Below are 15,921 nucleotides of genomic sequence, written 5' to 3' on the forward strand. Positions count from 1 at the left end.
ACTGGGGGACACACAGCTGGAGTGGGGAACACACAGAGGAAGAGGGGTGCACACAGAGGAAGAGCTGGACACACTGATGGAGCGGGGGACACACCAAGGGAGATTGGGACACACGGAGGGAGATTGGGACGCACAGAGGAAGAGGGGGACGCACAGAGGAAGTGGGGGACACACAGAGGAAGTGGGGGACACACAGAGCGAGTCGGGGTCACATAGAGGGAGACTGCGACACACAGAGTGAGATTGGGACACGGAGAGGAAGAGGGGGACACACAGAGGGAGTGGCGGACGCACAGAAGATGTGGGGGCCGCACAGAGGGAGTCGGGAACACACAGAAGGAGTGGGGGACACACAGAGGGAGAGGGGGACTCACAGAGGGAGAGGGGACACACAGAAGGACTGGGAGATAGACAGAGGGAGAGGGGGACACACAAAGGGAGAGGAGGACACACAGAGGGAGAGGGTGACTCACAGATGGAGAGGGGGACACACAGAGGGTGATTGGGACGCACAGAGGGAGATTGTGACACACAGAGGGACTAGGGGAAACTCAGAGGGAGAGGGGGACACACAGAGTGAGAGGTGTTCATACAGAGGGAGAGGGGGTGACACAGAGGGAGAGGGGGTCACACAGAGGAAGATTGGGACACACGGAGTGAGATTGGGACACACGGAGTGAGAGGGAGAACACAGAGGGAGAGGGGGAACAACGAGGGAGAGGGGGTCACACAGAGGGAGAGGGGGACACACAGAGGGAGAGTGGGACACACAGAGGAAGAGGGGGTCACACAGAGGGAGAGGGGCACACAGAGGAGGTGGGGGCCGCACAGACGGAGTCGGGGGCACACAGAAGGAGTGGAGAACACACAGAGGGAAAGGGGGTCTCACAGAGGGAGAGGGGGACTCACAGAAGGACTGGGGGACACACAGAGGGAGAGGGGGACGCACAGAGGGAGATTGGGACACACGGAGGGAGATTGGGACACACAGAGGGAGAGGGGGACACACAGAGGGTGAGGGGTTCATACAGAGGGAGAGGGGGACACACAGAGGGGAGGTGGACAAACAGTGGGAGAGGGGGACACACGGAGGGAGATTGGGACACACGGAGGGAGATTAGGACACACAGAGGGAGAGGGGGTCACACAAAAGGAGAGGGGGGTCATACAGAGGAAGATTGGGACACACGGAGTGAGATTGGGACGCACAGAGGGAGATAGGACACACGGCGGGAGATTGGGACACACAGAGGGACTCGGCGACACACAGAGGGAGAGGGGCACACACAGAGGGAGAGGGTTTCATACAGAGGGCCTGGGGGACACACAGAGGGAGAGGGGGACACACAGAGGGAGAGGGGTTCATACAGAGGGAGAAAGGGACACACATTGGAAGAGGTGGAAACACAGAGGGAGAGGCGTCACACGGAGGGAGATTGGGACACACGGAGGGAGATTGGGACACACGGAGGGAGAATAGGGCACACAGAGGGAGATGGGGTCACACAGAGGGTGAGCGTGTCATACAGAGGAAGATTGGGACACACGGAGCGAGATTGGGACACACGGAGTGAGAGGGAGATCTCAGAGGGTGAGGGGGAACAAAGAGGGAAAGGGGGGTCACACAGAGGGAGAGGGGGACACACAGATTAAGAGCGGGACACACAGAGGAAGAGGGGGTCACACAGAGGGAGAGGGGGACACTCACAGGAGGTGGGGGCCGCACAGAAGGAGGTGGGGACAAACAGAATGAGTGGGGGACACGCACAGGGAGAGGGGGATTCACAGGGGAGAGGGGGACACACAGAAGGACTCGGGGACACACAGAGGGAGAGGGGGACTCACAGAGTGAGAGGGGGACACACGGAGGGAGAGGGTGACTCACAGATAGAGAGGGGTACACACAGAGGGTGATTGGGACGCACAGAGGGAGATGGGACACACGGAGGGAGATTGGGACACACAGAGGGAGAGGGGGTCACACAGAGGGATAGGGGGACACACAGAGGAGGTGGAGGCCGCTCAGAGCGAGTCGGAGACACACAGAGGGACTGGGCGACACACAGAGGGAGTGGGGTGCACACAGAGGGAGAGGGGTTCATACAGAGGGACTGGGGGACACACAGAGGAAGAGGGGGACACACAGAAGGAGAGGGTGTCATACAGAGGAAGATAGGGACACACGGAGTAAGATTGGGATACACGGAGTGAGAGGGAGAACACAAAGGGAGAGGGGTCACACGGAGGGAGATTGGGACACACGGAGGGAGTTTGGGACACACGGAGTGAGATTAGGTCACACAGAGGGAGACGGGGTCACACAGAGGGAGAGGGTGTCATACAGAGGAAGATTGGGACACACGGAGTGAGATTAGGACACACAGAGGAAGATTGGGACACACGGAGTGAGATTGGGACACACGGAGTGAGAGGGAGAACACAGAGGGAGAGGGAGAACACCGAGGGAGAGGGGGAACACCGAAGGAGTGGGGACATACAGAGGGAGATTGGGACGCACAGAGGGAGAGGGGGACACACAGAAGGTGTGGGGGACACAAAGATGTGTTCGGTGACACACAGAGGGAGTCGGGGACACACAGAGGGACATTGGGACGCACAGTGGGAGATGGGGATGCACAGTGGGAGAGGGTGGCACACAGAGGGAGTCGGGGACTCACAGAGGGCGCGTGGCAGACACAGACGGAGTGGGGGACACACAGACGGTGTGGGGGACACACAGAGTCGAGATTGGGAAACACAGAGGGAGACTGGGACACACAGAGTGAGTGGGGAACACACAGGGGGAGACATGGACACACAGAGGGCGAGGGGGCACAGAGAGGGAGATAGGGACACACATTTGGAGAGGGGACACACAGAAGGAATGGGGGACACACAGAGGGAGAGGGAGACACTCAGAGGGAGTCGGGGACACACAGAGGGAGTCGGGGGCACACAGAGGGTGTTGGGGACATACAGACGGTGTGGGGTCACACGGAGGGAGAGGGAGACACAGAGAGGGAGTGGGGGACACACAGTGGGAGTCGGGGACACACAGAGGGAGTCGGGGACACACAGAGGGAGATTGGGACGCACAGATGGAGAGGGGGACACACAGGGGGAGACATGGACACACAGAGGGCGAGGGGGCACAGAGAGGGAGATAGGCACACACAGTTGGAGAGGGGACACACAGAAGGAATGGGGCACACACAGAGGGAGAGGGAGACACTCAGAGGGAGTCGGGGACACACAGAGGGAGTCGGGGGCACACAGACGGAGTGGGGGAAACACAGACGGGGTGGGGTCACACGGAGGGAGAGGGAGAGTCAGAGAGGGAGTGGGGGACGCACAGATGGAGAGGGGGACGCACAGAGGGAGTCGGGGTCACTCAGAGGTGGTAGGGGACACCCAGAGAGAGTCAGTGACACACAAAGCGAGTGGGGGACAAACAGAGGGTGTCGGGGTCACACAGAGGGATTCGCGATCACACAGAGGGAGTCGGGGTCACACAGAGGGGGTGGTGGACACACAGAGGAAGAGGGGATACACAGAGGAAGAGGGGGACAAACAGAGGAAGAGGGGGACACGCAGAGGTCGAGGGGGACACACAGAGGGTGTGGGGGACACATAGAGGAAGAGGGGGACACACAGAGGGAGGCGGGGGTCACACAGTGGGAGAGGCGGAAACTCAGAGTGAGTCCTTTTTTATTCATTCATTCATTGGATGTGGGTTTCGCTGGCTAGGCCAGCATTTCTTGCCCATCCCTAATTGTCCTTGAGAAGGTGGTGGGTTGGGCTGCCTTCTTGAACCACCTCGGTCCATGTGGGGTAGGTACACCCACAGTGCTGTGAGGAAGGGAGTTCCAGGATTTTGATACAGCGACAGTGAAGGAACGGCGATATAGTTCCAAGTCAGGATGGTGTTTGGCTTGGAGGGGAACTTGCAGGTGGTGGTATCCCCTGCATTTGCTGCCCTTGCCCTTCTAGGCGGTAGAGGTTGCTGGGTTTGGAAGGCGCTGTCGAAGGAGTCTTGGTGCATTGCTGCAGTGCATCTTGGAGACGGTACACACTGCTGCCACTGTGTGCCGATGGTGGAGGGAGTGAATGTTTGTAGATGGGGTGTCAATCATGTGGGCTGCTTTGTCCTGGACGGTGTTGAGATTCTTGAGTTGGAATTGCACCCATCCAGGCAAGTGGAGAGTATTCCATCACACTCTTGACTTGTGAATTGCAGATGGTGGACAGGCTTTGGGGAGACAGGAGTCATGGATGAGTCAGAGGAATATATCACACTTTGGGGCTTTTGTAAGAGGATTTATTGATAAACCTGGGATTTGAGAGGAAGCTGCTTCATGGTTTACGGAACAAATTCAGCCCCTGGGGTGGAGCCAACAGCTGCACTGTAATTACTCACATCAGGATTCCAAGCCTCTGACCTGCTCTTGTAGTCACGTTATTTGTATGGCTACCCATGGTAACCTCCATGATGTTGATGGTGGGGGATTCAGTGATTGTAATGCTATTGAATGTCAAGGGGAGATAGTTAGATTCTCTCTTGTTGGAGATGGTCATTGCCTGGCACTTGTGTGGTGCGAATGTTACTTGCCACTTATCATCCCAAGCCTGTGAGACTGAAATAGCTCAGTTGGGAGTGTGTTAGACTGAAGATCCCTGGTTCAATCTGGGGTTTTGGCAGTTCTCCTTTATTCTGCATCGCCCTTTGGTTTTGACTCTTGAGCTGCACAATTTACACTGAAATTATTTACCCAACTCTGAAGGTTGGATTGGAATAGAGAGATATCAATGATGGGAAATATTTACATTGTCAGCTTTTGCTTATTCTCTATCTCCTTGTGTCCTTTTCCCCAGTTTTTGAATCTTTCGGGGCCGGGTGAACATTTGATTTGCTGCATATGTCCCAAACTGAAGCCTTTTCCACATCTCTGGGCGGTCAGACTTGCTCTCTCTGTTTTTGCTGCTCGTGACCATTAACGAGAACAGGCCACGAGTTCAATGTTTATCAGCAAATGGAAGATAACTGGAAAGAATTCTGTGTTACTCCAGACCAGTGACAAAGATACAATGGATGTTATTCAAAATAAATTCCCTTTGACATTTTCTGTAAACTTGTTTGCATCTAAAAGTTGGATTTTAAGTGTGACAAAAATGTGTCAAATTAATGACTGACCATGTGACAGCGCACATGGGGATCAAATCCACAGCCTTGTTGTTATCAACACTGTGTCCTAACCAACTGAACTAAGCGGCTTATAGACAGAGCCAGGTATGGGTTTGAGCCGCACGCTGGGCGGTTTGTGTTTTATTTCTCACACTGGGTGACAGAGCGATTGTACAAACAATGGACACATCACATCCCTGAAACATTGTTCTGATATAAAACAGTGTGAAATAAGAACTGAGCATGGAAATGGAACGGAACCAGAAATCAGGGCTTTCATCTATCAAAGTTGATCTTGAAATTCTCCCATGCAAGAACATTCCAAGAGAACGAACTCTCTTCTGATATAAAATCCAGGAAGTTCAGCTGCTGTAAAACATAACTGAGCCTGATGTGATTTGAACATGCAACCTTCTGATCTGAAGTCAGACGCGCGACCGCTGTGCCACAAGCTCACAAATAAAGCAAAGTCTTCCATTCCTGGCAGATTTACTTCTTGTTTAGATTCAGTGATTGAAATTAATTCAATCCTCATCTGACCTCCGCTCTGTAAAGGCCTGCCACCCGACCTGAACCCGACGGGACCCGACGACCTGTGTCGGGTCCGGGTCGTGTCGGGTCGCTCTTCCGGGTCTGGCTTTCTGGCTCGTGTCAGGTCGGGCCAGATTCAGGTCGGGCTGGGTCCAGGTCGGGCTGAGTCCGTGTCGGACACACACAGTAGTTATTACATTTAACTCTGCTGGGAAGTTGAGTTTAATAAGTGTCAAAAGTTGAAAAGCCAACCGAAGCTGGGAGTCCGGGTCATCAAGGAGGGACACTCTGAGTCTGCTCAGTGAGCAAGTGAGCATCTCTATGACGTCATTGCGCTCATGCTGCAGCTTCCTGTCGATTCGGAATCGGGAGGTAGATAAAGTGAACGTTCCGGTGGTCGGGTAAGGCTCGGGTTAGTTTGAGCGTGGGAATAAATGGAGATACTCGGGCCGGGTCGGGCTCGGGTCCAATGTGGTTCTGTTGGGTTCGGGTCGGGTTTTTTTCCTGACCTGAGCAGGCCTTTACCGCTCTGTCAGTTCAGTGCCTTATTGAAAATATTACTTGGAGTTCTGTTTTACAGAGTCTCGGCTGTTTAAGTGTTTCCCAGACCCACTACTCTGATTAATCAGACATTTTGCTGTTAACTGCTGCTGCGACAATTGAAATGTAAAAAAGAACTTCCAGTGACCTGCAACCAATGGGCAAATACATTTCAGAAAGTTAAAGCTCATTCACCAATCCACAAATGTGTCTTTCTGCTTATATTTATAAACAACTCCTTCTCTCCACTATGAGAACTATACAATCACTACAGTTATTTGAAAGTTAGTATAAGATGTTCCAATTCATCAATTTTAAAACTGCAGCAGATATTTTCCAGAAAACTTCTCTGTTGGAACCTCAGTCCCGTTTAGATTGAAAGTGGACAATTAATGTATTCACTTGTTCATTGTGGACAGGTGCCTGACTGAGAATAAATCTCATTAACCTTCAATGAGGTGGCAGTATTTCTGTGCTCCCATTTTACACAGTCTGTCCTGTTCATGCACCATGTTTTAATTCTCCTCTCCCATTCTCCACAGGATCCAGATTACAAGCATCATCAATCTAGCTGTTGAAAAGCATTGGAAGAACCTGGTCACACAGGCATTGAAACATTCATTTTCTGCCATTTTATAAGTTGGTTGCTTTAAACACAGTACGATGTGCAATCATCTTGAAAAGAGATTCTCTTCAATATCCAATACAAACTGAATTACAAACCTGACAGACAAACACAGGAGAACAAGTGACTAGTGAATACAAACCTCATGGTGCTCATTTTCAGATTTATTGCAGTCATCTTACAAAACAAGTGAAAGAATATTCCAGTGAAATGATTTGGAAAGTAGGTGTGACTCGGATTGGATTGGTTGCCCACAATGTACCCTGATTTTTACCTGGGTTGGATTAAAGCCGGTACCAACCGGCTCAGGGCTGCTCGGGAAGGACTTTTCTGTTGACACAACAGCTCCACTATTCCAGGAAGACACCGGCAGCAGCAGGGGTCAACTTTCAGAGGGAGGTCAGACATTTTAAATGTTGTATTTTTTTTCTTAATTGTATGTAAGTTTTCAGCATGGCCTTATCAGAGTTCTTAAATTTACATCTGACTTTTTATTAACAAGATTGAAGTGCTTTTAAAAGATCTCTAAATGTATATGACTTTTTATCAAGATTTACTTGGCTTCTTTGTGAAGACTCTTGAGCAAGATTGAAGTGACTTTTAAAAACTACATCTTATCCTTTAAAATCCTGCTTCTATGTGGATGAAATTGTAAGATGACTTCAGAATAGCTTAGACTATCTTTCTAACAGGTACTACAACAGCTTAAGACATACTTTTCTGCAAATGCTGGTGAATTACCTTCCGGGAGCGGAGAGGAGCGGAGCGGAGCAGACCTATATGGACCGATATGAGGAGAACGCCGAGATCGGAGACTATAAATCTAATCCGAGGATCGAGGCCCAGTCTCTTACCTTCCAGGAGTGGAGTGGAGCTCTTCCAGTGTGCTGGAGTTTTGAAAAAAAGAAGCCAACTGTGACGTCAGAGGAGAGCTGCAAGGTGATTGGTTGGTGAGTCACTGCTGTTAGTGTATTTAAATATCTTAAAGAAAAGGGCAACGTTTTTTAGTTGAAAAAAGAACCTCTGCTGATAAGATGAGTACTACTAAAGTGTTTTTTTTATTCAGTGTAGCTTATGAAGGACTTTAGATTGTAATGGGTAGAACAAGGCCCCTAGTGTCATTAGTATTTTTTAATGAAGGGAGTAACTTATTAATCTAAGGGTAAGTCATGGCAGGAGAGCTCAACCCCGTGATATGCTCCTCCTGCGCTATGTGGGGATTCAGGAACCCTCCCAGTCTCCATGACGACCATGTGTGCAGGAAGTGTATCCAGCTGCAGCTACTGGCTACTCGCATTATGGAGCTGGAACTGCGGGTGGTATCACTGTGGAGCGTCCGCGAAGCTGAGGGGGTCATGGATAGCATGTTTGGTGAGGTGGTCGCACCGCAGGTAATGGATGCACAGGCAGAAAAGGGATGGGTGACCACCAGATGGAATAGTAGGAGCAGGCAGGTAGTGCAGGAGTCCTCTGTGGCCATCCCCCTCTCAAACAGATACACCGCTTTGGTTACTGTTGTGGGGAAGACCTCCCTGGGGAAAACAGCGACAGTGCGGTCCGTGGCACCACGGAGGGCTCTGCTGCACAGCAGGGGAGAAAAAGGGGTGGAAGAGCTATTGTGATCGGGGATTCTATCATAAGGGGTGCAGATAGGCGTTTCTGTGGCCGCAAACGAGACTCCAGGATGGTATGTTGCCTCCCTAATACTCGGGTCTTTGATGTTTCGGAGCAGCTGCCGGAAATTCTGAAAGGGGAGGGTGTGCAGCCAGAGATCGTGGTCCATATTGGTACGAACGAAATAGGCAGGAAGAGAGATGAGGTTCTGCAAAGTGAATATAGGGAGTTAGGCAGAAGATTAAAGAGCAGGACCTCTAGGTTGTAATCTGAGGATTACTCCCTGTGACACGTGCTAGTGCGGGTAGGAATAGGAGGATTAGGCAAATGAATGCGTTGCTGAAGACTGGCGAAGGCGGGAGGGCTTCAGGTACTTGGATCATTGGGATCTCTTCTGGTGCAGAGGTGACCTGTACAAGAGGGACGGGTTGCATCTGAACTGGAAGGGGACCAATATCCTTGGAGGGAGATTTTATAGTAATACACGGGAGGGTTTAAACTAGTCTTGCAGCGGGGGTGGCACCCAAAGTAGTAGTCTCTCCAATGAGATAGTTGAGGCAAATGGAGAGATTAAAGCAAGCAAGTCCAGTAGGCAGGCCAGGCAGGGGCAGGACAGGGAGCGTGGAAGGTCTGGTAGGCTAAACTGCATTTACTTTAATGCAAGTATCCTTGCAGGTAAGGCAGATGAACTCAGAGCATGGATCGGTGCATGGGATTGTGATATTGTAGCTATTACGGAAACGTGGTTGAGGGATGGGCAGGACTGGCAGCTCAATGTTCCGGGGTACCGATCCTTCCAGCGTGACAGAGGTGGAGGTAAGAGAGGAGGGGGAGTTGCACTATTGATTAGGGAGGACATCAGTACTTAGAGAGGATATCCCGGGGTGAATGTCCAGTGAGGCCATACTGGTAGATCTGAGAAAAAATAAAAGGGTGATCCCTTTGATGGGATTATACTATAGGCCCCCCAATAGTCAGAGGGAAGTGGAGGAGCATATATGTAGGGGAATCACAGATAGGTATAGGAATTATAGGGTTGTAATAATAGGTGATTTCAACTTCCCTAATATTGACTGGGACTGCCTTAGTGCTAAGGGATCAGATGGGTAAGAATTTGTTAAGTGAATCCAGGATAGTTTTCTGAAGCAGTACGTGGATGGCCCGACTAGAGAAGGGGCTACACTCGACCTCCTCTTAGGAAATGAGGATGGGCAGGTGGTTGATGTGTCAGTGGGGGAGCACTTTGGGACCAGTGACCATAACTCTATTAGCTTCAAGATAGTTATGAAAAAGAATAGGACTGGTTCTCAGGTTGAAGTCCTAAATTGGGGGAAGGCTAATTTCCATGGCATCAGACAGGAACTCTCAAAAGTTGAATGGGAGAGGCTGTTTACAGGTAAAGGGACGTCTGGCAAGTGGGAGGCTTTTAAAAGTGAGATAGGAAGAGTTCAGGGCCAGCATGTTCCTGTTAGATGGAAGGGCAAGGCTGGCAAGTTCAGGGAACCTTGGTTGACGAGGGATATTGAGGGTCTGGTCAGGACAAAGAAGGAGGCATCCGTCAGGTATAGGCAGCTGGGATCGAGTGAGTCCCTCGAGAAGTATAAGGGATGTAGGAGTACACTTAAGAAGGAAATTAGGAGGGCGAAAAGGGGCCATGAGATTTCCCTGGCAGATAAGATAAAGGAGAATCCTAAAAGATTCTATAAGTATATTAAGAGTAAAAGGGTAGCTAGGGAGAGAGTAGGTCCCCTTACGGATCAGTGTGGCAATCTATGTGTGAAGCCACGCGAAATGGGCGAGGTCTTAAATGAATATTTCTCGTCTGCATTTACCGTGGAGAAGGTCATGGAAGCTAGTGAGTTCAAGGGAGGGAACAGCGATATCCTGCAGCATATCAACATTACAAAGGAGGAGGTGTTGGAGGTTTTGAAGCGCATTAAGGTGGATAAATCCCCAGGGCCTGATCAGATGTATCCTGGGATGCTATGGGAAGCAAGGGAGGAGATTGCTGGGGCTCTGGCAGAGATTTTTGTATCATCGTTAGCCACGGGTGAGGTACCGGAAGACTGGAGAATAAGCTAATTTGTTAATTAATAAATTAAATAACAAATCATGTCGCCTCTTTCTCTTCTAAACTCTGGCGGAGACAAGCCTAGCTTGTCCAATCTTTCCTCGTAAGACAGCCCACCCATTCCATGTATTAGTCTATTAAACTTTCTCTGTACTACCTCCAATGCATTTACATCCTTCCGCAAATAAGGAGATCAGTACTGCACTCAGTACTGCAGAAGAGGTCTCACCAATGTCCTGTATAGCTGAAGCATAACCTCCCTACTATTGTATTCAATTCCCATGGTGATAAATGATAACATTCTATTAGCTTTCCTAATTGCGTGCTGGACCTGCATACTAGACTTTTGCAATTCATGCCCTCGGACACCCAGATCCCTGTGCATCTCAGATCTCTGCAATCTCTCACCATTTAGATAATATGCTTTTTTATTCTTCCTGCCATCGTGGACAATTTCCGACTTTCCCACATTATACTCCATTTGCCAGGTCTTTGCCCAATCACTTAACCTATCTATATCCCTTTGTAGCCCCCTTATGTCCTCTTCACAACCTACTTTCCTACCTATCTTTGTGATCAGCAAATTTAGCAACAATACCTTCAGTCCTTTCATCTAAGTCATTTATATAAATTGTAAAATGTCGAGGCCCCAGCACAGATCCCTGTGGCACACCACTCGTTACTTCTTGCCAACCAGAAAATGACCCATTTATGCAGACTCTCTGTTTCCTGTCAGCTAGCCAATCTTCTATCCATGCCAATATGTTACCCCCGACAACATGAGCTTTTATTTTCTGCCATAACCTTTGATATGGCACCTTATCCTTCTGGAAATCGAAATACAATACATCCACTGGTTCCCCTTTATCCACAGCACATGTAACTCCCTCAAAGAACTCCAATAAATTGGTTAAACATGATTTCCCTTTCAAAAAACCATGTTGACTCTGCCTTATTACCTTATTTTTTTCTAAATGCCCTGCTATAACATCCCCTGTAATAGCTCCAAACATTTTCCCTAAGACAAATGTTAAGCTAAATGGCCTGTCGTTTCCTGCTTTCTGTCTCCCTCCCTTTTTGAATAAATGAGTTACATTCACTCTTTTCCAATCTAACGGAACCTTCCCGAATCTGGGGAATTTTGGAATATTAAAACCAGCGCATCAACTATCTCACTAGCCAATTCAGGACCTGGCGACTTGTCAACCCGCAGCTCCAACAATTTGTTTAGTACCACTTCCCTGGTGATTGTAATTTTCTTGAGTTCCTCCATCCCTTCAATTTCCTGATATACGGCTAATACTGGGATGTTATTTGTATCCTCAACAGTGAAGACCGATGCAAAGTATCTGTTCAATTCATCTGCCATCTCTTAATTATCCATTATTAATTCCCCAGACACACTTACTATAGGACCAACAGTCGCTTTGTTAACTCTTTTCTTTTTAAAATATCTATCGAAACTCTTACTGGTTGTCTTGAAATTTCTTGCGAGCTTTCTCTCATTCTCTAATTTTACCTTCCTTATCAATCTTTTAGTAATTCTTTGCTGTTTTTTTATATTCTGTCAAATCTTATGACCTGCCTCCCACCTTTGCACAATTATAGGCTTTTTCTTTAAGTTTGATAGTATCTTTAACTGTTTTCGTGAACCATGGATGGTGAGTCCCACCTTTGGAACTTTTCTTTCTCGTTGAAATGTATCCATTCTGTGCATTCTGAAATATCCCCTTAAATATCTGCCACTGCATCTCTATTGACTTATCCCTTAACCTAATTTGCCAGTTCACTTTAGCGAGCTCTGCTTTCATGACCTTATAATTGCCCTTATTTAAATTTAAAATACTAGTCTGGGACCCACTCCCCTCTCCCTCAAACTGAATGTAAAATTCAATCATATTATAATCGCTACTACCTGGGGGCACCGTACCTATGAGGTCATTAATTAATCCTATCTCCTTGCACAATGCCAGGTCTAGTATCGCCTGCTCTCTGGTAGGCTCCAGAATGTATTGTTCCAAGAAATTATCCCCAAAACATTCTTTGTACTCCTCATCTCGGCTACCTCTGCCCATCTGAATTTTCCAGTCTATATGTAGATTAAAATCCCCCATAATTACGCCTGTACCTTTCTGACAAGCTGCCATTATTTCTTCCTTTATATCCCATCCGACAGTGTGGTTAATGTTAGGTGGCCTGGACACCACTCCCACAAGTGACTTCTTGCCTTTATGAATTCTCATTTGTACCCAAACTGCTTCTGCATCCTGATTTCCTCAACTTAGGTCATCCCTCTCTATTGCGCTAATACTATCATTAATTAACAGAGGTACCCCGCCACCTTTTCCAAGCTTCCTGTCCTTCCTAAATGCCATGTAACCTCCAATATTCACATTCCAATCTCTGTCGCCCTGCACCCATGTCTCTGTAATGACTATCATATCGTACTTATTTATTCTATTTGTGCTCTCAGTTCATCTGTTTTGTTTCGAATGCTCCATGCATTCAGATACAGATCATGTAGTTTTGTCCTTTTATTATTTTTGTCACCTCTAGCCTTATCTGTCGATTTACTCTGAGATTTGTCTGCTCTGTCCCTTCCTGTCACAGTCTGTTTATCATTTCCCATATTTATACCTTTCTCTCTTGCCTTGTCTCTCCTCCTTGATTCACCATATCTTCCCAAATTTGATCCCTTGCCCCCACTATTCAGTTTAAAACCGTCTCTACTTCCCTCGTTATGTGGCTCGCTAGAACACCGGCACCAGTACGGTTCAGGTGGAGACTGTCCCAACGGTACAGCCACCTCTTTCCCCAGTACTGGTGCCAATGCCCCACGAACCAGAACCCACTACTACCACACCAGTCTTTCAGCCGCACATTACTTTCTCTAATCTTATTTGTCCTATGCCAATTTGCACATGGCTCAGGTAATAATCCAGAGATGATTAACTTTGAGGCTCTGCTTCTTAATTTGCTGCCTAGTTCCTCATACTGACTTTGCAGAACCTCTATCCTTGTCCTGCCTATGTCGTTGGTACCGACATGGACCACGACGACTGGATCATTCCCCTCCCATTGTATGTTTCGCTCCAGCCCTGAGCAGATGTCCTGAATCCTGGCACCGGCAGGCAACACAGCCGTCTGGACTCTTGCTCTTTGCTGCAGAGAACAGAGTCAATCCACCTTACTATACTGTCCCCTGCTACGACTACATTCCTTTTTTCTCCCTCTTTGAGCCGCAAACACTTACTGCAGACGTGTTTGCCCTGGATCACACTGGCATCCAGGAGCTCCCACATGCTGCAGCTGTGACACATCACCTGTGCTGTAATCCTCAACGTGTTTCAATTAACTACTTAATTATTTTATTCAATTATTCATTTTATTGCATATTTTATTAAACTTACCACAAGTTTGCGACTATTTTAAACGTCAGGACTAAAATGGACCTGAATCACTTACCAGATGCGCATCAAGCAGGTCGGTTCTTCCAATCCAATCAACTACCTGCTTGCCTGTGATATCACAGCTGACCAGATCCTCACCATCAGCTCCTTCCACTGCACCGAAGAAAGAACCAAATCCTGCAAACTCACCCCAGCGGCTCTCTGTTTCCCTGCTCTCACTCTCCATTGTGACGTCACTCCTCGATTTTTTTTTTCCCCCCTGCTCTGTTCTTCTCTCTCTCTTGCTCTGTCTCCGAGTCTGTGCTTTTGGCGCATTTTTTCATTTGTTGTTCCATTGCGCTTTTCTGTTTCTGGTCCAAAATCTGACTCTGGTGGGACTTGAACCCACAACCTTTGAATATCTTCTTAGTCATTATTTAGAAGTCCAACACGCTATCCATTGTGCCACAGAGACACACACATTTTAATCAACATCCCTAAGGCCTTTGATCTTGTCAGCAGAGATGGCCTCTTCAAACTGCGATGGAACATAGGCTGCCCTCCTGAACTCTTGGGCATCATCTCTTCTTTCCACGAGAACATGCACAGTTCCATCAGTTACAATGGAGCAACATCAGAGGCTTTCAAGATCAGCAGTGGGGTAAAGCAGGGCTGCACGCTGGCGCCATCTCTCTTAGGAACAGAGGAACATAGGAGTAAGCCATTCAGCCCGTCGAGCCTGCTCTGCCATTCTATTCGATCATGGCTGATCATCTCCCTCAAAGCCCCTTTCCCGTGCTATCCCCATATCCCTTGATGTCATGAGTATCAAGATTTCTATCAATTTCTGTCTTGAACATGCTCAATGATTGAGCTGCCACAGCCCTCTGGGGCACAGTATTCCAATGAGTCACCACCGTCTGAGTGAAGAAATTCCACCCATCTCAGTTTTAAATGGCCTACTCCTTATTCTGAGACGATTTCCTTTGGTTTTAGACTCACCAACCAGGGCAAACATCCTGTCTACATCCACACTGTCACGCCCTGTAAGACTTTTGTCAGTTTCAATCAGATCACCTCTCATTCTTCGAAACTTTAAGGAATACAGGCCCAGTTTCCTCATAAGACAATCCCACCATCCCAGGGATTAGTCTGGTGACAGAAAAACAAGAAATGCTGGAACCACTCAGCAGGTCTGGCAGCATCTGTGAAAAGAGAAGCAGAGTTAACGTTTCAGGTCAGTCACTCTTCTTCGGAACTGACATATATTAGAAAAGTCACAGGTTATGAGCAAGTGAGGTGGGGGTGGGGCAAGAGATAACAAAGGAGAAGGTGTAGATTGGACAAGGCCACATAGCTGACCAAAAGGTCATGCAGCAAAGGCAAACAATATGTTAATGGTGTGTTGAAAGACAAAGCATTAGTACAGATTAGGTGTTAACGGACTGAATATTGAACAGCAGCAAGTACAAACCTGAAAAAAACAGTAGGTAAGCAAACTGAACAAACTGAGATGAAATGAAATAAATGCAAAAAAAAGATTAGTCTGTTTCACCCCCTCTATGGCAAGTGTATCTTCCATAAGATGAGGAGACTAAACTGAACACAGTGCGTCGATGGTGGAGGGAGTGAATGTTTCTAGATGGGGTGCCAATCAAGCGGGCTGCTTTGTCCTGGACGGTGTTGAGATTCTTGAATTGGAATTGCACCCATCCAGGCAAGCGGAGAGTATTCCATCACACTCTTGACTTGTGCCTTGTCGATGGTGGACATGCTTTGGGGAGTCAGGAGTCATGGATGAGTGAGAGGAATATATCACACTTTGGGGCTTTTGAAAGAGGATTTAATGATAAACCTGAGATTTGAGAGAAGCGGCTTCATGGTTTACAGAACAAATTCAGCCCCTGGGGTGGAGCCAACAGCTGCACTGTAATTACTCACCTCAGGATTCCAAGCCTCTGAACTGCTC

General features: G+C 48.2%; 1 non-coding gene across 1 annotated transcript; it reads right to left on the reverse strand.

Moving 5' to 3' along the window:
* Positions 1-14,336: 14,336 nt before the first annotated feature.
* trnar-ucu (transfer RNA arginine (anticodon UCU)) lies at positions 14,337-14,427 on the reverse strand. Its single transcript is given in 2 exon segments — positions 14,337-14,372; positions 14,391-14,427. It is a non-coding gene; the product is annotated as a tRNA-Arg (tRNA).
* Between the last annotated feature and the right edge of the window lie 1,494 nt (positions 14,428-15,921).

The sequence above is a fragment of the Heterodontus francisci genome, chromosome 50 (genome assembly GCF_036365525.1).
Source record: "Heterodontus francisci isolate sHetFra1 chromosome 50, sHetFra1.hap1, whole genome shotgun sequence".
Taxonomy (NCBI): domain Eukaryota; kingdom Metazoa; phylum Chordata; class Chondrichthyes; order Heterodontiformes; family Heterodontidae; genus Heterodontus; species Heterodontus francisci.